The following is a 20,426-nucleotide window of genomic DNA, read 5'->3' on the forward strand; positions in this document are numbered from 1 at the left end:
TTAGAAGTGGAGATGTTTCCCATAGCAACCAATCAAAATATAGCTATTATCTCCTAGAAGGTGCTAGAATAATAAGTAGAATCCGATTGGTTGCTATGGGCAACATTTCCACTTCTGAAAACCCGCACTATAGTAAATGTACCCCTATAAGATTGAGGGAGGTAACAGTAAGGAATTGCCATCTATTACATCAGCAAGCTGTATGAGTGATATTGGCACAACACTGTAAAACAAGGGATATATTATTTTTCTGTGGAAGGTAAATTATGTGATATGTGATTATTCCAAAGGGAGTGCCGGGCATTTGGACATTTTATATATATATATATATATAAAATCACGATAGCACTCAAAGCCTATGTATATAAAGCAAAAAATGGTGGTGCAAGGCAGCAATAAATATAAAACACTCATTTCTCCAGCGATGCAGAAAAAGTAGACAAGCCAGCACTCACGTGTAGATGAAAGAAAAGCAGGATTTATTCCTTAACCAAACGGCATGGTGAAGTACAGCAAACACAGCCTGACAGCTGTTTCAACCGACTGGTCTTCCTCAGGGGCTAACCGCACTGTTGTCAGAACATGAAATATAAGCCTCAAAGGGCACCACAATCAACCCAGCAGCATCAGGACGTAAGCTGAGACAAGTCCGGACATGCCTAATGCATCCCCTGCTGTCTCCTCCCACTCCATGACACTGGTAACTAAGTTAAACAAATCTGGTGTCATGCATAGCAACGGCTCCGGAGTGCGGCAAAACGTGCGGCGGGTGGTCTCAGCAGCCTGACTAGTAAATGGCATGCTGATAGTGAGAGGAATTGCAAGGACGCTGTATATCAAAACAGCAGTGAATGAAATTAAGTAGTGTGTTTAAAAAAATAAAAGGAATAGTGCTGAAGCTCATCAGAGCAGGGTTCCCTGAAAGTGCTGGCTAGAAAGTGCAAGGTGCAAAAAGCAGGAAGGAATGACAGGTCTAATAGAAATAATAGCAGGTGACACAAGGACAACCCTCAAAACAACCTACTGCAAAGCAATGCCCACTAGTTATGGCAATCAATATAAATACGAATATATGTGCAAAAAGAATCCAAACTGCCCTATTGGGGAGAAAACCCACAGAATGCACAATGTCCGCTGCCTTGTGGTATTAAGTGAGTGATGTACAGCACCCAGTATTCCCAGATCGTCACCGATACTGGTACTGACTAGGCCCAACACTGCTTAGTTTCCAAGATCAGCTGAAATTGGACGTTTGCCAGTGTGGTATGGCTGTAAATATCACTAGACCAACATGTGTTGTCTACTGGGTAATCCCATATAGGCAGCTGGAGTCTGATACTGCTAAATACAACACCAAAGATGGACAATAAGCTGCACATAGTGAGCAAGAGAGGGTCTGCATGGTGGATGTTGAAAGCGAGGGTGAAAGGAAAGGTGTCACTGCTAGTGAAGTGGGGACCTGTCAGGATCAAGTCTCTAGATCTATGAAAACACGCGGCGGTGTCTGACAGCACATAGCATGCAAAGAACATCAATGACAGGACACACGGCGGTGTCTAAGAAAATTAAACCAAACAGCGGAATGTAGAGTCCAACAAAAAGTCACTATAATATGTCACAGGAAACAACCTGAATGAAAATCTTCATTAAGGCCAATCGGAGTAAGGCAATTAAGTCTGTGTATCCATTGTAGTTCTCGTTGTAGCAAAATTCTGTCCCAATCACCCCCACGTTGTAGGGGTGGTATGTGATCAATGATACAACATTTGAGCTGGTTAACAGTATGATGTGCATCCTTGAAGTGTCTTGCGACCGGTAAATTAGTAAAGTCTTTTGAGGTGTCTGTAGCAATTAGGCACTTCTTGATAGATGAGCGGTGTTGGCTGAGCCATTCTTTCATCATTCTACTAGTCTTGCCGACATACAGACGGTTGCATGGGCATCTCAAAATGTAAACAACAAATCTACTGTTACAGTCCAGCCTATATTTGATGGAATATTCCCTCCCATCAGTGGGATTTTTGAAGTGATTGCCTATTATCAGAAAAGAGCAATTCGAACATCCTGTACACTTAAATACTCCCGGTTTGGTGGTAAGCCAATTGGACATCTGTCTAGGTTTCCACTGTGAAAAGTCTGTCTTGACCAAAAGGTCCTTGAGATTCGGTCCTCGTCTATAAGCAAATCTTGGTATTAGAGATAAGTCTTTTTTCAATGTCGGATCACTGGAGATCAAATGCCAATGTTCCCTGATGTGGTTACGTATAAAGGCTGATGCCATAGTGAACATACTGGAAAAATTGAGCCTATCCCGATCTTTATTGGTAGGATCAGTTTTCACATGTAGAAGTTCAGTTCTGTTAAGTTTCTCAATCCGCGATAAAGCATTATTGATTTCATTCTTGGAGAATCCTCTGTCCAAGAATCTCTGGCACATAGATTCCAGAGCTCCTGGTAATTCCATTGGATTAGAGGTGATGAGTATCACCCTCAGCAGTTGGGAGAAAGGCAAGCCCTTTTTCAAAGGCGCTGGATGAAAACTGGAGTGCAATAAAAGAGTGTTACGGTCAGAGTCCTTACTGTAGATTGAAGTTAGCAATGTATTATTCTCCTTTTTGATGGTCACATCAAAAAAAATTAATATGTGTTTTACTGAAGGTCAAACTGAATCTGATGGTTCCAGGGAGGGCGTTGAGTTCATTGATGAATTCCAAAAGATGTTCTTCACTGCCAGAGCCGGCCCTAGGCATAGGCAAACTAGACAATTGCCTAGGGCATCTGGTATGCCTAGGGGTACAAGCAGCTTCTGCTGATTAAAATTATATGTGGCATGCCTATATTCTGTGTGTAGCATTTCGTATGCAGATACAGCTACAGTCGCACACAGTATATAGGCATACCGCATATCATTGTAATCAGCAGAAGCTGCTTGTGCATCCTACCCACAAAGCAATGCAAATAAGATGCATTTTCATAAAAAAAATAGGCACCCGACGTTAGCAGAGCTGCCAGTTGACTCACGCCAGGAACTATATGTGTCATTATGTGTATAAGGACATTAATAATGTGTAACATATGTATAAGGGGCACTATGTGTGTAATTATGTGTATAAGGGCACAAATAATGTGCGGCATATGTGTAAGGGACATTATGTGTGTCATTATGTGTATAAGGGCATTAACAATGTACGCCATATGTGTAAGGGAAATTATGTGTATAAGGGAATTAATAAGGGTTGGCATAATGTGTAAGGTGCATTATGTTTATAAGGACATTAATAATGAGTGTCATATGTGTTAGGGGCATTACTGTGTGATATTATGTGTATAAATGCATTACCAATGTGTGGCATTATGTGTATAAGGTGCTCTACTGTGTGGCGTAACGTATAGAAAGGGCACTACTGTGGGGTCTAATGTGAATAAAGAGCAATATGGTGTGGTGAAATGTAAATAAGGAGCAATATGGTGTGGTGTAATGAGAATAAAGAGCAATATGGTGTGGTGTAATGTGAATAAGGAGCAATTCAGTATGATGTTATGTGAATGAGGGGCACTACTGGGAGGAGTAACGTATATAAGGTAAAGTGGTACTACTGTGTGAATAAGGGACACTGTTGCATGATAAATTGTGAATAAAGTTCCACTACTGTGATGCATAATTTGAATTGGGGGTACTATTGTGTGGGCATGCCCCTTGCCAGCAAAAACACATACCTTTTTTGGGCTGTTCACCGAATATGCACACTATTCTTATTTAAATTACAAGGGGTAGGGAAAAAAGAGGACTGCTGTGGGTGGGGGGTGATGGTGCTGGGAAAGGGTTGCAGGATCAGAGGCGGAACTAGCAGTGGTGCTAGGGGGCACCAGCCAAAATCTTGCCTAGGGCACCATATTGGTTAGGGCCGGCTCTGTTCACTGCCTTGCCAAATAAAAAATAAATCATCAATGTATCGTACATTAAATGCTAAAAAGTGACAAAAACGTGAATTACCAATGATGTGCACCTGCTCATATGCTGCCATAAAAATGTTGGCATAAGAGGGCGCCGTGTTAGAATCCATGGTGGTCCCTTGTTTCTGCAAGTAGAAACAATTTTCAAAAAGAAAATAATTTTTGTTGAGGATGACATCAATGAGTAACATAAGATAGAAGACTGGCAGACCAAAATATGCATCGCTGTTGTTGAGAAGATCTCTGCATGATTCAATACCCTGTATATGGGGGATGTTGGTGTAAAGACTGGAAAAGTCCAAAGTGACAAGCAAGTCACACTCTGCACTCCTTCTAATTTCCTCAAAAAGTCAGAGGTGTCCTCTATATAGCTGGATGGTCTCATAACCAGTGGTTGTAGATAAAAGTCGACCAATTGGGAAAGGGGCTGACACATGGACCCTCTGGCCGAGCTAATAGGTCGTCCAGGAGGCTGAGTTAGTGATTTGTGTATTTTTGGAAGTGTATACAAAAATTGAATTTTGGGATGTGTGGTGGTCAAAAATTCAGCTGTGCTTTGATTGATATAGCCATTGTTGAGTCCCTTTGTATAATAGAGTCAATCCCTGTTTTGTACACTCCTGTTGGATCGTAAGTGAGTTTCTGATAACACATGGTATCCGAGAGTTTGCTGTTGGCCTCCCGTATGTAGTAGTCGTAATTAAGGAGTACGATTCCTCCACCTTTGTCCGCAGCTCTGATGATTAACTGGGTGTCGTTGCGCAATGAGTCAATGGCTTTTCTCTCTCCCAATGTGATGTTGTGATGGTTAATTCTTTGGTTGGTGATGTATGGAATGGTATTGTCAGGAATCGACTCACCACAGCCACGTCTGTCCGTCGGTGCGGACTCCGTCCGGGGTCCCTGCGTTCTGCTGTCGTCCGCTCCTCTGCCGCCGGACGTCATCCTGGGCCTGGGAGCGCTCCTGTAGCGGCGGGTGTGAGAGCACGCCACGTTCCCGCCGGGCCGCGGCATGGGCGCCATCATGACAGTCTCCATCGGTCAGAGTATGGAGGCCAATCCGGAGCTTGGCCGCACCTCCTTGTCCCACTCCAACCAATGTCTGCACACCAGGGGGTATATCAGGAGCTGCAGGATGAGCCTGTGGTTGTCCTGAACTTTGTGTCACTCCTGCGACCCATGTGCCTGGATTCCTCCGTGTTCCTGGTTACCTTCCTGGATCCTCCGTGTTCCTGGTTAACTACCTGTTCCTCCATATTCCTGGTTACCTTCCTGCACCTCCGTGGAACTACAAGCATCAGCAACCCCTGCTTTGGTATTTGGCTCCACACCTTTCTACAACCGCAGTGTGCTTCAGCCTCAGCAGTAGAGACTCTCTCCAGGTGCATTCCATCACCTCACCTGTGAAGCAGCTTGCTAGCTGCCTGTGCCTAACGAACTGCACTGTGAACATTCACCTGAGTCTCCTGCATCTGCTACCAGGTTGCTATACATTTATTTACCATCTCTGCTGGCTCCACGTTTTAAACCATTCTGGTTCTCACATCAGTGAACTTCTTTATCATTGCCATTTCCTCCATAGACTCTCAGCTTCCAAGCTGCACCATTTCCATTGCATACTTTTTATTGTTTATCCCTGCACTTTATTCTGCTGCCATATTGTGTGAACTTTTATGTTAAATAAAACACCATTGCGCTGATGCGCAGAAACCCAATCCAGCCTCCTCACTTCTTCTATCCTACCTCCACTGACCCACTAGCGCCCCCTCCGGGGACACAAGTAAAACCGAACCTGACAGTTCAGGACCGATGGACTCGGACGGTGGTCAGAGTGTGGGGTCAGGGGCCTTACAAAATCTGGTCTCCCGCTTGGATGGTCAAGAGGCTGTGCAGCAGCAGATGTTCCAGTTTCTGCAAGGGATGTCCTTCCGGATTGATACACTACAGCAAACCCTGCCTAGTGTACTTGCTACTCCAGTTCCAGTTACCCCAGCACCTGCAAGTGCTGTGAGTTCTTCTACGCCGGCTGCATCAGCTCCAGTGTCACGCTTGCACCTGCCTGTGCCTAGCAAATATGATGGCAGTCCGAAGCTATGTCGCGGGTTCCTTAACCAATGTGAAATCCAGTTTGAATTATTATCACACAATTTCCCCACGTCAAGATCCAAGGTTGCCTACATTATCTCACTGCTCTCTGGTTCTGCCTTGAGTTGGGTGTCTCCTCTGTGGGAACGTGCTGACCCACTGATGAACAACTACGCTGAATTCGTGTCAACCTTCAGACGTATCTTTGACGAGCCAGGTCGTGCAACATCAGCCTCTGCAGACCTTATTCAGCTTCGTCAAGGTACCCGGAGTATGGGACAATATGTCATCCAGTTCCAGACGTTAGCCGCAGAGATTCAGTGGAATAATCAAGCCCTGGTAGCAGCCTTCTGGCATGGACTTTCAGATCGGATCAAGGATGAACTGGCTACCCGCGATGTCCCTGAGCAATTGCCTGAACTGATTTCTCTATGTATCAAGTTGGACTCTCGCATCCGCGAACGCAACAGTGAGCGTGCTCGTAGTGAGCCGCGCAAGTCAAGAATGGTACCTTCAGTACAATTTCAGCCTCCACCTTCTGATGAGCCTATGCAAATTAATAGGTCCCGCTTAACTCCTGAGGAGCGGTCAAGAAGACTCCGTGAGAGACTGTGTCTTTATTGTGCGGCTGCAGGTCACCAGATCAATTCTTGTACAGTGCGTTCGGGAAACGCCAGATCCTGACTTGTAAAGGAGGAGTCAAGTTGGGATCTTCTAGACAAGCTCCTTCAAACCAAGACCTCATTCTTCCTGTGACTTTAGAGACTACAGATGGTCTTCAGTCTGCATCTGCGTTAGTGGACTGTGGAGCCGCAGGAAACTTCATCACTCAAGCTGCGGTGGATAAGTTTCGCTTGCCTATCTGCAAACTCTCATATCCAGTCTACATCACTGCAGTAGATGGGAGCCGAATCTCCAAGGGGAATATATCTCACCAAACCAGACAAGTGGTTCTGGGAGTCGGGTTCCTGCATTCTGAATTAATAAAGTTTTTAGTTATTCCTCAGGCAACCCAGGAGATCTTGTTGGGAATGCCCTGGCTCCAACTACATAATCCGCAGATTGATTGGTCTACGTTACAGCTCACTTCCTGGGGTTCACATTGTCGCCAGTCCTGCTTAGCCCAAGTTTGTCCTATCAAGTCTTCTGAAGTCAAAACCCAGTCAGATCTTCCTGCGGCTTACCAAGATTTCTCTGACGTCTTCAGTGAAAAGGCCGCTGATGTTCTGCCGCCCCATAGAGAGTGGGATTGCCCCATTGACCTCATTCCCGGCAAGAAACCACCAAGGGGGCGTACCTATCCGTTATCCGTTCCTGAAACTGAGGCGATGAGCGACTACATCAGGGAGAACTTACAGAAAGGATTTATTCGTCCCTCATCTTCACCCGCTGGTGCGGGCTTCTTCTTTGTTAAAAAAAAGGATGGAGGATTACGTCCATGTATTGACTACCGGGGTCTCAATGACATTACCATCAAAAACAGTTATCCATTACCACTCATCACTGAATTGTTTGATAGAGTTAAGGGAGCCCGCATCTTCACCAAGTTAGATCTCCGCGGTGCCTACAACCTCATCAGAATCCGTAATGGTGACGAATGGAAGACAGCTTTTAATACTCGAGATGGTCATTACGAGTACCTGGTAATGCCATTCGGGTTGAGCAATGCCCCAGCAGTGTTCCAGCACTTTGTTAACGAAATCTTCCGTGACGTCCTGTACAAATACCTCGTAGTTTACCTGGATGATATCCTCATCTTCTCCCAAGATCTCTCTTCTCATCGTCTGCAAGTCCGTGAGGTCCTCCGACGTCTTCGTGAGAACCGTCTCTACGGCAAATTATCCAAGTGTACCTTCGAAGTCCCCTCCATACCCTTCCTGGGGTATATAATTTCCGGATCGGATCTCCAGATGGACCCGACAAAGTTGGAAGCCATTGCCAATTGGTCCATTCCAAGTAGTCTCAAGTCTATTCAGCGATTCCTGGGATTCGCCAATTATTATAGGAAGTTTATCCGAGGATTTTCAACTCTCATCGCTCCTATTACCAACTTAACCCGGAAAGGGGCAGATCATTCCAACTGGTCAGAAGAAGCTTTAGCGGCATTTCAAAAGATCAAGCTGGCCTTTATGTCTGCTCCAGTTCTGTCTCAACCGGATGTAAACAAGCCATTCGAGTTGGAGGTGGATGCCTCCACAGTAGGAGTTGGAGCTGTTCTCTCCCAGAAGGGAACTGATGGGAAGATTCACCCTTGTGGATTTTATTCTCGTAAATTCCTCCCTGCAGAAGCTAACTATTCCATTGGAGATCAAGAACTACTAGCGATCAAGCTGGCCCTTGAGGAATGGAGGTATCTCCTGGAAGGGGCCAAATTTCCGTTCAACATCTATACGGATCATAAAAATCTGCTTTATTTGAAGGCAGCCCAGTGCCTCAATCCTCGCCAGTCCCGGTGGGCTATGTTCTTCTCTCGTTTTAACTTTAAGCTTAATTTCCGCCCAGGTTCTCAGAATATCAAGGCAGACGCTTTATCCCGATCTATGGAGTCCGAAGAGGAGACGTCCGACTCGGTTCCGCATTCCATCCTGAGTCCAGTGGTATTTGCTTCGTCTCAAGTTTCTCCTGCTCCACCTCCTGGTAAGACTTTTGTTTCCCCAGAACTCCGTTCCAAGTTGCTGTCTTGGGCTCATCAGTCCAAATTCACTGGGCATCCTGGTGTCCTGAAAACTTTCAAGTTCCTCTCTGAGACATACTGGTGGCCGAAGATTAAAGTTGACATCAAAGATTTTGTGGCATCCTGCCCGAAGTGTGCGCAGCACAAGACTCCTCGACAATCTCCAGCAGGTCAGTTACAACCATTATCTGTTCCCAGCCGTCCCTGGTCACACTTGTCCATGGATTTCATCTCTGACCTTCCCTCTTCTCAAGGATTCAATACCATCTGGGTTGTGGTTGACAGGTTTACCAAAATGGCCCATTTTGTACCACTCCAGGGCCTTCCTTCCGCACCGAAGCTTGCCCAAATCTTCCTACCGGAGATTTTCCGCTTACATGGACTACCCACTGAAATTATATCTGACTGTGGAGTTCAGTTTGTGGCAAAATTTTGGAGAGCCCTTTGTTCTGCCATGCAAGTCAATCTCAAGTTTTCGTCAGCCTACCACCCTCAGACGAATGGGCAGACGGAGAGGGTAAACCAAGAGTTAGAAAACTTTTTAAGACTTTATGTTTCGTCTTCTCAAGATGACTGGTTGGACCTGCTCCCATGGGCTGAATTTGCCCACAATTTCCGCTATCATACTGCTACAGAAACAACTCCGTTCTTTGCTGTATATGGACAACATCCCCGTGTTCCAGATTTTCAAGAACTTCCTCACATTGATGTTCCTGCTGCCACTGCTGTCTTGAGTCAGTTCTCTTCAACCTGGAGGAAGATTCATTCTTCTCTCAAGAAGGCTTCTAGCCGGTATAAGTTCTTTGCTGACCGTAAAAGACGTGCAGTTCCTAGCATGAAACCTGGTGACAAGGTTTGGCTTTCCACCCGAAACCTTCGTCTTAGAGTCCCCTCGATGAAATTTGCACCACGTTTCATCGGTCCCTTTCCCATCGAAAGAGTCATCAATCCTGTGGACTACAAGCTCAAGTTACCACCTTCTCTACGAATACCTAATGCCTTTCAAGTCTCTCTCCTCAGACCGTTAGTCCTGAATCGCTTCCAAAGAGCTCTTCCAGTCGGCCCCAAAGTACGAACTCAGCGGGGCGTGGAGTTCGAGATAGAGAAGATTCTGGATTCCCGTTGCCAGTACGGTCATCTACAATACCTTATCGACTGGTCCGGTTATGGTCCTGAGGAGAGAAGTTGGGTAAATTCGTCAGATGTCCATGCTCCAAGGTTGGTCCGTGTCTTCCACAGAACTCATCCTTCCAAGCCACGTGGGTGTTCAGTGCCCACCCATAAAGGAGGGGGTACTGTCAGGAATCGACTCACCACAGCCACGCCTGTCCGTCGGCGCGGACTCCGTCCGGGGTCCCTGCGTTCTGCTGTCGTCCGCTCCTCTGCCGCCGGACGTCATCCTGGGCCTGGGAGCGCTCCTGTAGCGGCGGGTGTGAGAGCACGCCACGTTCCCGCCGGGCCGCGGCATGGGCGCCATCATGACAGTCTCCATCGGTCAGAGTATGGAGGCCAATCCGGAGCTTGGCCGCACCTCCTTGTCCCACTCCAACCAATGTCTGCACACCAGGGGGTATATCAGGAGCTGCAGGATGAGCCTGTGGTTGTCCTGAACTTTGTGTCACTCCTGCGACCCATGTGCCTGGATTCCTCCGTGTTCCTGGTTACCTTCCTGGATCCTCCGTGTTCCTGGTTACCTACCTGTTCCTCCATATTCCTGGTTACCTTCCTGCACCTCCGTGGAACTACAAGCATCAGCAACCCCTGCTTTGGTATTTGGCTCCACACCTTTCTACAACCGCAGTGTGCTTCAGCCTCAGCAGTAGAGACTCTCTCCAGGTGCATTCCATCACCTCACCTGTGAAGCAGCTTGCTAGCTGCCTGTGCCTAACGAACTGCACTGTGAACATTCACCTGAGTCTCCTGCATCTGCTACCAGGTTGCTATACATTTATTTACCATCTCTGCTGGCTCCACGTTTTAAACCATTCTGGTTCTCACATCAGTGAACATATTTATCATTGCCATTTCCTCCATAGACTCTCAGCTTCCAAGCTGCACCATTCCCATTGCATACTTTTTATTGTTTATCCCTGCACGTTATTCTGCTGCCATATTGTGTGAACTTTTATGTTAAATAAAACACCATTGCGCTGATGCGCAGAAACCCAATCCAGCCTCCTCACTTCTTCTATCCTACCTCCACTGACCCACTAGCGCCCCCACCGGGGACACAAGTAAAACCGAACCTGACAGGTATCCCTTTTGAGAACCCTCATAAAAGTGTGTAAAGAAGGGTTTTGTGATGGTGGGTCAAATAGGCTTGGCTTTTTTGGTAAACTTGACTGGTTGGTTGAGGATGTTGATCCTGAATCGAGGTTAGTTCCTGCAAAAAAATATTTAAGCCGAAGTTGCCTGCCAAATTTGTAAAGATCCACATGCCATTTAAATTCATCCTGTGTTATTGTGAGAACAGAGGATAGGCCTTTGTTCAGAATGGACAGTTCGTCAGGTGTTAAGGAATGCTGGGACAGATTGAAGACTACCATTCCTAATTGTGTTTTTGTTGTCTTTTCCTTTCTTTTTCTCTCACCTCGACGGGTGGGTACAGCAGGTTTTTTGGCGGTCTTCTATTCCTGGAGGATCTCGGTAAAGATGTAAAGTTTTGGCCAGAGGTAGATGGAGCATCTGAGTCACTTGCCGAAGTTTGGGACTGGCTGTCAATGTCTGTAAAGGGTTGTATAGGTCTTCTGCCACGTTGGAACTGTGGTCTATATCTTCGGGGGTTCACTACGCGAATACCAAGGATATACCCTGTTATCCTTGTAGTCCAATTTGACCTGTTTGTACTTGTTCTTTTGAACTTCAGCAAATCACCTTTAAATTTATCTATGTCCTTGTTCAACTTGGACAGAAGCTCACTGTCTGGGGGTTGGATTGACTTAAATACGTCTGATGCTTCTAATTCGGAGCCTTCCTGATATCATTCAAATCAATGCCTGCCTGTTCAATCACCAGCAGCATTAAGTCAAATGAACACTTATTCAGTATGTTGCACCATCTTGCGCAGAAATCATTGCTATGTCTTCCCAGTGTGGGTTGGTTACGCAACCTGAACCCCCTGGGAATAAATTGCTCTTTATAATATTGCGATAAGGTAAGTCCATGGAGTTGAAGTTCAACTTCCCGTTTCTTTAATCTTAGGAGATCACTGATAAACTCCTCCGGACTGTCAGTGTGAAAGGCCAGTCAGTCAGTGTCATCAAAGAGAATGCGTTCTGCATCAGCATCATTAAACTGTAGCACAGATGTAATTTCCTTACTGGTAGACATTGAAAAAAAGAAAAATTATAATGATAGATATTGTTTGCTCAGACTAGTAAAGGCGTCACTATCAGCATGCCATTTACTAGTCAGGCTGCTGAGACCACCCGCTGCACGTTTTGCCGTGTTCCAGAGCCGTTGCTATGATGACACCAGGTTTGTTTAGCTTAGTTACCAGTGTCATGGAGTGGGAGGAGACAGCAGGGGATGCATTAGGCATGTCCGGACTTGTCTCAACCCACGTCCTGATGCTGCTGGGTCGATTGTGGTGCCATTTGAGGCTTATATTTCATGTTCTGACAACAGTGCGGTTAGCCCCTGAGGAAGACCAGTCGGTTGAAACAGCTGTCGGGCTGTGTTTGCTGTATTTGCTGTACTTCATCATGCCGTTTGGTTAAGGAATAAATCCTGCTTTTCTTTCAACTACACGTGAGTGCTGGCTTGTCTACTTTTTCTGCATCGCTGGAGAAGTGAGTGTTTTATATTTATTGCTGCCTTGCACCACCATTTTTTGCTTTATATACAAAGGCTTTGAGTGCTGTTGTGATTTCCTATAGTTACTCAATTTTTTGATGTGCACCTGCCCCGTGGAGTTTACATGTTCTCTCCTTGGTTAACAATGAACTTTTCAGTATTTTTTTTTGTTTTCTTGTTACCAGTATCTTTTTTGCACATATACAGCCTTGTGGTGTGTGATCAGGCACGCCTTTACTAGTCTGAGCAAACAAATATCTATCATTATAGTTTTTCTTTTTTTAATGTCTACCAGTAAGGAAATTACATCTGTGCTACAGTTTAATGATGCTGATGCAGAACGCATTCTCTTTGATGACACTGACTCACTGGCCTTTCACACTGACAGTCCGGAGGAGTTTATCAGTGATCTTCTAAGATTAAAGAAATGGGAAGTTGAACTTCAACTCCATGGACTTACCTTATCGCAATATTATAAAGAGCAATTTATTCCCAGGGGGTTCAGGTTGCGTAACCAACCCACACTGGGAAGACATAGCAATGATTTCTGCACCAGATGGTGCAACATACTGAATAAGTGTTCATTTGACTTAATGCTGCTGGTGATTGAACAGGCAGGCATTGATTTGAATGATATCAGGAAGGACATCTCCGAATTAGAAGCATCAGACGTATTTAAGTCAATCCAAACCCCAGACAATGAGCTTCTGTCCAAGCTGAACAAGGACATAGATAAATTTAAAGGTGATTTGCTGAAGTTCAAAAAGAACAAGTACAAACAGGTCAAATTGGACTACAAGGATAACAGGGTATATCCTTGGTATTCGCGTAGTGAACCCCGAAGATATAAACCACAGTTCCAACATGGCAGAAGACCTATACAACCCTTTATAGACATTGACAGCCAGTCCCAAACTTCGGCAAGTGACTCAGACGCTCCATCTACCTCTGGCCAAAACTTTACATCTTTACCGAGATCCTCCAGGAATAGAAGACCGCCAAAAAACCCGCTGTACCCACCCGTCGAGGTGGGAGAAAAAGAAAGGAAAAGACAACAAAAACACAATTAGAAATGGTAGTCTTCAATCTATCCCAGCATTCCTTAACACCTGACGAACTGTCCATTCTGAACAAAGGCCTATCCTTTGTTCCCACAATAACACAGGATGAATTTAAATGGCACGTGGATCTTTACAAATTTGGCAGGCAAATTCTGCTTAAAGATTTTTTTGCAGGAACTAACCTCGATTCAGGATCAACATCCTCAACCAACCAGTCAAGTTTACCAAAAAAGCCAAGCCTATTTGACCCACCATCACAAAACCCTTCTTTACACACTTTTATGAGGGTTCTCAAAAGGGATACCATTCCATACATCGCCAACCAAAGAATTAACCATCACAACATCACATTGGGAGAGAGAAAAGCCATTGACTCATTGCGCAACGACACCCAGTTAATCATCAGAGCTGCGGACAAAGGCGGGGGAATCGTACTCATTGATTACGACTACTACATACGGGAGGCCAACAGCCAACTCTCGGATACCATGTGTTATCAGAAACTCACTTACGATCCAACAGGAGTGTACAAAACAGAGATTGACTCTATTATACAAACGGGACTCAACAATGGCTATATCAATCAAAGCACAGCTGAATTTTTGACCACCACACATCCCAAAATTCAATTTTTGTATACACTTCCAAAAATAGACAAATCACTAACTCAGCCTCCTGGACGACCTATTATCTTGGCCAGAGGGTCCCTGTGTCAGCCCCTTTCCCAATTGGTCGACTTTTATCTACAACCACTGGTTAGGAGAACATCCAGCTATATAGAGGACACCTCTGACTTTTTGAGGAAATTTGAAGGAGTGCAGAGTGTGACAGAGGATACCTTGCTTGTCACTTTGGACGTTTCCAGTCTCTACACCAACATCCCCCATATACAGGGTATTGAATCATGCAGAGATCTTCTCTCCAACAGAGATGCATTTTTTGGACCGTCAGTCTCCTATCTTATGTTACTCATTGACGTCATCCTCAACAAAAATTATTTTCTTTTTGAAAATTGTTTCTACTTGCAGAAACAAGGGACCACCATGGGTTCTACCATGGCGCCCTCTTATGCCAACATTTTTATGGCAGCATATGAGCACATCATTGGTAATTCACATTTTTGTCACTTTTTAGCATTTAATGTACGATACATTGATGATTTATTTTTTATTTGGCAAGGCAGTGAAGAACATCTTTTGGAATTCATCAATGAACTTAACGCCCTCCCTGGAACCATCAGATTCAGTTTGACCTTCAGTAAAACACAAATAAATTTTTTGGATGTGACCATCAAAAAGGAGAATAATACATTGCTAAATTCAATCTACAGTAAGGACTCTGACTGTAACACTCTTTTATTGCACTCCAGTTTTCATCCAGCGCCTTTGAAAAAGGGCTTGCCTTTCTCCCAACTGCTGAGGGTGATACTCATCACCTCTAATCCAATGGAATTACCAGGAGCTCTGGAATCTATGTGCCAGAGATTCTTGGACAGAGGATACTCCAAGAATGAAATCAATAATGCTTTATCGCGGATTGAGAAACTTAACAGAACTGAACTTCTACATGTGAAAACTGATCCTACCAATAAAGATCGGGATAGGCTCAATTTTTCCAGTATGTTCACTACGGCATCAGCCTTTATACGTAACCACATCAGGGAACATTGACATTTGATCTCCAGTGATCCGACATTGAAAAAAGACTTATCTCTAATACCAAGATTTGCTTATAGACGAGGACCGAATCTCAAGGACCTTTTGGTCAAGACAGACTTTTCACAGTGGAAACCTAGACAGATGTCCAATTGGCTTACCACCAAACCGGGAGTATTTAAGTGTACAGGATGTTCGAATTGCTCTATTCTGATAATAGGCAATCACTTCAAAAATCCCACTAATGGGAGGGAATATTCCATCAAATATAGGCTGGACTGTAACAGTAGATTTGTTGTTTACATTTTGAGATGCCCATGCAACCGTCTGTATGTCGGCAAGACTAGTAGAATGATGAAAGAATGGCTCAGCCAACACCGCTCATCTATCAAGAAGTGCCTAATTGCTACAGACACCTCAAAAGACTTTACTAACTTACCGGTTGCAAGACACTTCAAGGATGCACATCATACTGTTAACCAGCTCAAATGTTGTATCATTGATCACATACCGCCCCTACAACGTGGGGGTGATCGGGACAGGATTTTGCTACAACGAGAACTACAATGGATACACAGACTTAATTGCCTTACTCCGATTGGCCTTAATGAAGATTTTTGTTTAGGTTGTTTCCTGTGACATATTATAGTGACTTTTTGTTGGACTCTACATTCCGCTGTCTGGTTTAATTTTCTTAAACACCACCGTGTGTCCTGTCATTGATGTTCTTTGCATGCTATGTGCTGTCAGACACCGCCGTGTGTCTTTATAGATCTAGAGACTTGATCCTGACAGGTCCCCACTACACTAGCAGTGACACCTTTCCTTCCACCCTCGCTTTCAACATCCACCATGTAGACCCTCTCTTGCTCACTATGTGCAGCTTATTGTCCATCTTTGGTGTTGTATTTAGCAGTATCAGACTCCAGCTGCCTATATGGGATTCCCCAGTAGACAACATATGTTGGTCTAGTGATATTTACAGCCATACCACACTGGCAAACGTCCAATTCTGGCTGATCTTGGAAACTAAGCAGTGTTGGGCCCAGTCAGTACCAGTATCGGTGACGATCTGGGAATACTGGGTGCTGTACATCACTCACTTAATACCACAAGGCAGCGGACATTGTGCATTCTGTGGGTTTTCTCCCCAATAGGGCAGTTTGGATTCTTTTTGCACATATATTCGTATTTATATTGATTGCCGTAACAAGTGGGCATTGCTTTGCAGTAGGTTGTTTTGAGGGTTGTCCTTGTGTCACCTGCTATTATTTCTATTAGACTTGTCATTCCTTCCTGCTTTTTGCACCTTGCACTTTCTAGCCAGCACTTTCAGGGAACCCTGCTCTGCTGAGCTTCAGCCCTATTTTTTTAAACACATCACTTCATTTCATTCACTGCTGTTTTGATATACAGCGTCTTTGCAATTCCCCTCACTATCAGCATGACATTTACTAGTCAGGCTGCTGAGACCACCCACCGCACGTTTTGCCGCGCTCCGGAGCCATTGCTATGCATGACACCAGGTTTGTTTAGCTTAGTTACCAGTGTCATGGAGTGGGAGGAGACAGCAGGGGATGCATTAGGCATGTCCGGACTTGTCTCAACCCACGTGCTGATGCTGCTGGGTTGATTGTGGTGCCATTTGAGGCTTATATTTCATGTTCTGACAACAGTGCGGTTAGCCCCTGAGGAAGACCAGTCAGTTGAAACAGCTGTCGGGCTGTGTTTGTTGTATTTGCTGTACTTCACCATGCCATTTGGTTAAGGAATAAATCCTGCTTTTCTTTCATCTACACGTGAGTGCTGGCTTGTCTACCTTTTCTGCATCGCTGGAGAAGTGAGTGTTTTTTATATATATATATATATATATATATATATATATATTTATTTTTTATTTTTTTCCTGATAGTCAGAGATTTCAGATCCCAGTGACTAAGCTCAGTAGGCTGGTGTTGTGGCTTTGTCTATAGTGTTTTAACTCTGTCCAGATCCCACATATAAAAACTGCAGGGGGTTGGCAGGAAAAAAGATGTTAATGGCATTTTAAATAAAGCTACCTATTGTAGAATACAGAAGGGTGTAAGCAGGCAGCTACACATTTAGAAGTTTTACAATTGGAGATCACAGATTCTTAGATTAGAGTTCGGAGCTAGCGGGGGCAGAGCAGAGACACACTGGGAGGCCAAACAATAGTTCCAGGCAGACAAATGACGAAACAATCAGCAGGAGCATGCTTTTACTCCAGTTATTGGAAATCACAATGTCCTTATTGCCTGACTCAGCAGCAGAATACTAACTCTTTAAAATCTGCAGTTAGCTACAATATTGATTGACTTCTGGTAGCAAAGATATTATGAGCATAATTGTCCTTTTAGGTCATGTAGTTCTGAAGTCTAAACAGATGCATTAACTGCATCAGGTTCAGGTAAACCTAATCAATGTCTTATAGAAATGGAAGCTTCTACATCTGCTGTACACACTTTACGTTTTCCTTCAAGTCTCTAGCTAATCAGACCATCACAGCTGGGAGTCATACTACAAAGCCTCTGTCTGTCATCGTTGGCCATGTGTTTGAGAAACATGCTTTAACACAAACATAATAGCCACATAACTGGAAGTGGACCTATTACTATCTGGTGTCAAATGTAACAATCACACATACTGTATATGTCCACTCCATAAAGGAGTAAAATAGTGTCAAAGAGCAACAAATGTGTCCTTAAGGTGTCATTTAAAGTTGCAATTGCTAGAACTAGTAAAGCTGTATCCATTCAGGAGAAATATAGCCCCATGAAACCTTGAGAGTGTTTCAAATGTATGTCAATAGCAGGTTAGGGACAGCAGGTAACAATCACTTGAATCATGTCCCCACTGGATGAGTGTGAGCGGCATCCATTACAGAGGATCCTGATACATGTTCTCAGTGATAAGCTTTGGAGTATGAGGACTTAAATAGCGTTATATCTGAAGCTGTTTACATGAGACCAGAGCAGAAGTCAAATAAATGTTCATCAATACTGAGTGTCATGGGCATATCTGGAGTGGGTACAGGATGTGAGGTGCACACAGGCTTCTATGTCCAGGTGGGCTCACCTTATACATTATACTTACAGTACCTCTCAGGAGTGTGGCGTCTACTCCGCAACTGCGCTGGCCCTCACAGAGACTGCACATGGATGGGCCCCTTCCTCTCTTAAACTGCCTCTGCTATGTGTGCAGCAGAACAAAGCCTCTAGTTATTAGCAAATGGAAAAAAAAGGATCTTGCAAGGAGCAATTTACTGCTGGAACCTATCATGTTGCAATGCAAGTTTTGGGGGAAGAAAAGTTCTTCTCTTCATCCATAAATCACATAACTAATCGCTCCCTATTGAGAACTATTGGAGCTGCATCACTAAGAGATGAGATAAGACAAATCGGTGAAATTGGCAATTGTCCTGCAGTTTTCTATGACTATGGAGAAGACAAAAATTGCCTAAAATGCTGGTGAAAAAACATTTTTATGTTCACTAAACAGAGACCTAAACCATTTAATGTGCAGGCTTTTACGATGTCCTGACAAGCACCACAGCACAGCCAGTCAGCCAAGTGATCTATTCAGAATGACCCCAACAACATTAGTTGCAGGGGACACAAGTTATTATAAGCCCTGATACTTTATAGCACCGAGCTTAAGGGATGACTAGGGATGTCACATATTGTGAAATATTACTCTTGTTATGGTAACAGCACACAGAAGGAGCTTTTGGTGATAGCTGAGAATCAAATTACTCTTTTCTTTAACAAAATGTATCCATCAATGAAAGCATTCTGTTATATAGCAATTTTTAAGTACAGCGATTATCAATCATTCAAGTTATCTTGCTTTTTTTCCCTTTTGAAGGACAACACACTGAAAAACTGCACTGTATGCTTTCTTTCTCTTTGGTAAGGCCTCTGGCATAAAGGTAAGATTGTGTTTCCAAACTTATTTTAGCTATTGTATCTTCTCAAATATACCGCAATAGCTAATATGTATGAAATTAATTAGCAAATTCACAAATGAACTCATAACTGTTTACTGTGCCTTATATATATATATATATATATATATATATAAATACCTTTTTGTGTCTGGCTCTCGAAAAACCTCCAAGGGTTAACTGGCTCTTGGTGCCCTCCAATGAGGTTTGCACCTCCATGTATATAGCAGATATAAAAGGCGGCACTCAGAGACTTGACTTATGCAAAACAAATTTTTAGTGCAAAAACTGCAGGTTACAGCATCAACGTTTTCAGGGCACGTAGCCCCTTCATCAGGATAACCCCCAAAGTGAACAGTTACCAACATATATAGGTGCACTCACCCCTGTAGTCTCCCCCATGCTGGTCACTGCTGCTCACACGTCCCGGGCCCGGCTTCGTCCCCCTGGGCTGTCTACTTCCCCTGGAAGTGACGTCACGGGTCCCGGCTGTGTTGCCACGGTAACCCTGTGCAACAGACAAAACCTGTCATGGAGCTGGACTGCCTGGTATCACATCAGTGTGCTTGAATGAGAGCCAATAAAGTTTTACTCATTTCAATATTTTGGTTACTCACAAAAGTGCCTAGTACATATTTACACATTACTTGGTGGATAAATAAAATAAAGTATAAATGTGCTTATATCTCTCCACACCACAGTGTTGTTATAAAACAGTCAATTAAAATATAAAAAAAATCTCAAAATGCTACGTTGCTGTAAAAATGTTTTTAGGGTCACAGACCATTTTTACAGCAACGTAGCAATTTGCCCCAAAACGTTGATGCTGTAACCTGCAGTTTTTGCACTAAAAGTTTGTTTTGCATAAGTCAAGTCTCTGAGTTCCGCCTTTTATATCTGCTATGTATATATATATATATATATACACACACACACACTGGTATTATATTCTAGGTACTGTATATAGACAAGTTGAAATTCATCTCACCTTTGCTGAACTGTGCAATTCCATATACAGTAGACTATACAGACTTTATATAAGTGTAATTTGGCCCTCTAGAGTAGTGGTTCTCAATCCATTTTAGCACACAGAACTCTAGAAGAGTTATATATAACTTAATGAGTTACTCATAACAGTCCATATACCATATTCAGCTAAAACTGGACCTTCATCATCATTGCTGTGGTCACGTTAAAAAGCCCTCCTAGTTGTGCCTTGTCGTGAGCGAGTTTACTGA

General features: G+C 44.0%; 2 pseudogenes; one reads left to right on the top strand and one right to left on the bottom strand.

The window, feature by feature from the left end:
* Positions 1-1,157: 1,157 nt before the first annotated feature.
* Positions 1,158-1,277, bottom strand: LOC134941814 (5S ribosomal RNA; annotated as a pseudogene).
* A 14,924-nt stretch (positions 1,278-16,201) lies between these two features.
* On the top strand, positions 16,202-16,321 carry LOC134947749 (5S ribosomal RNA; annotated as a pseudogene).
* The last annotated feature ends 4,105 nt before the right edge of the window (positions 16,322-20,426 follow it).

The sequence above is a fragment of the Pseudophryne corroboree genome, chromosome 1 (genome assembly GCF_028390025.1).
Source record: "Pseudophryne corroboree isolate aPseCor3 chromosome 1, aPseCor3.hap2, whole genome shotgun sequence".
Classification (NCBI taxonomy): Eukaryota; Metazoa; Chordata; class Amphibia; order Anura; family Myobatrachidae; genus Pseudophryne; species Pseudophryne corroboree.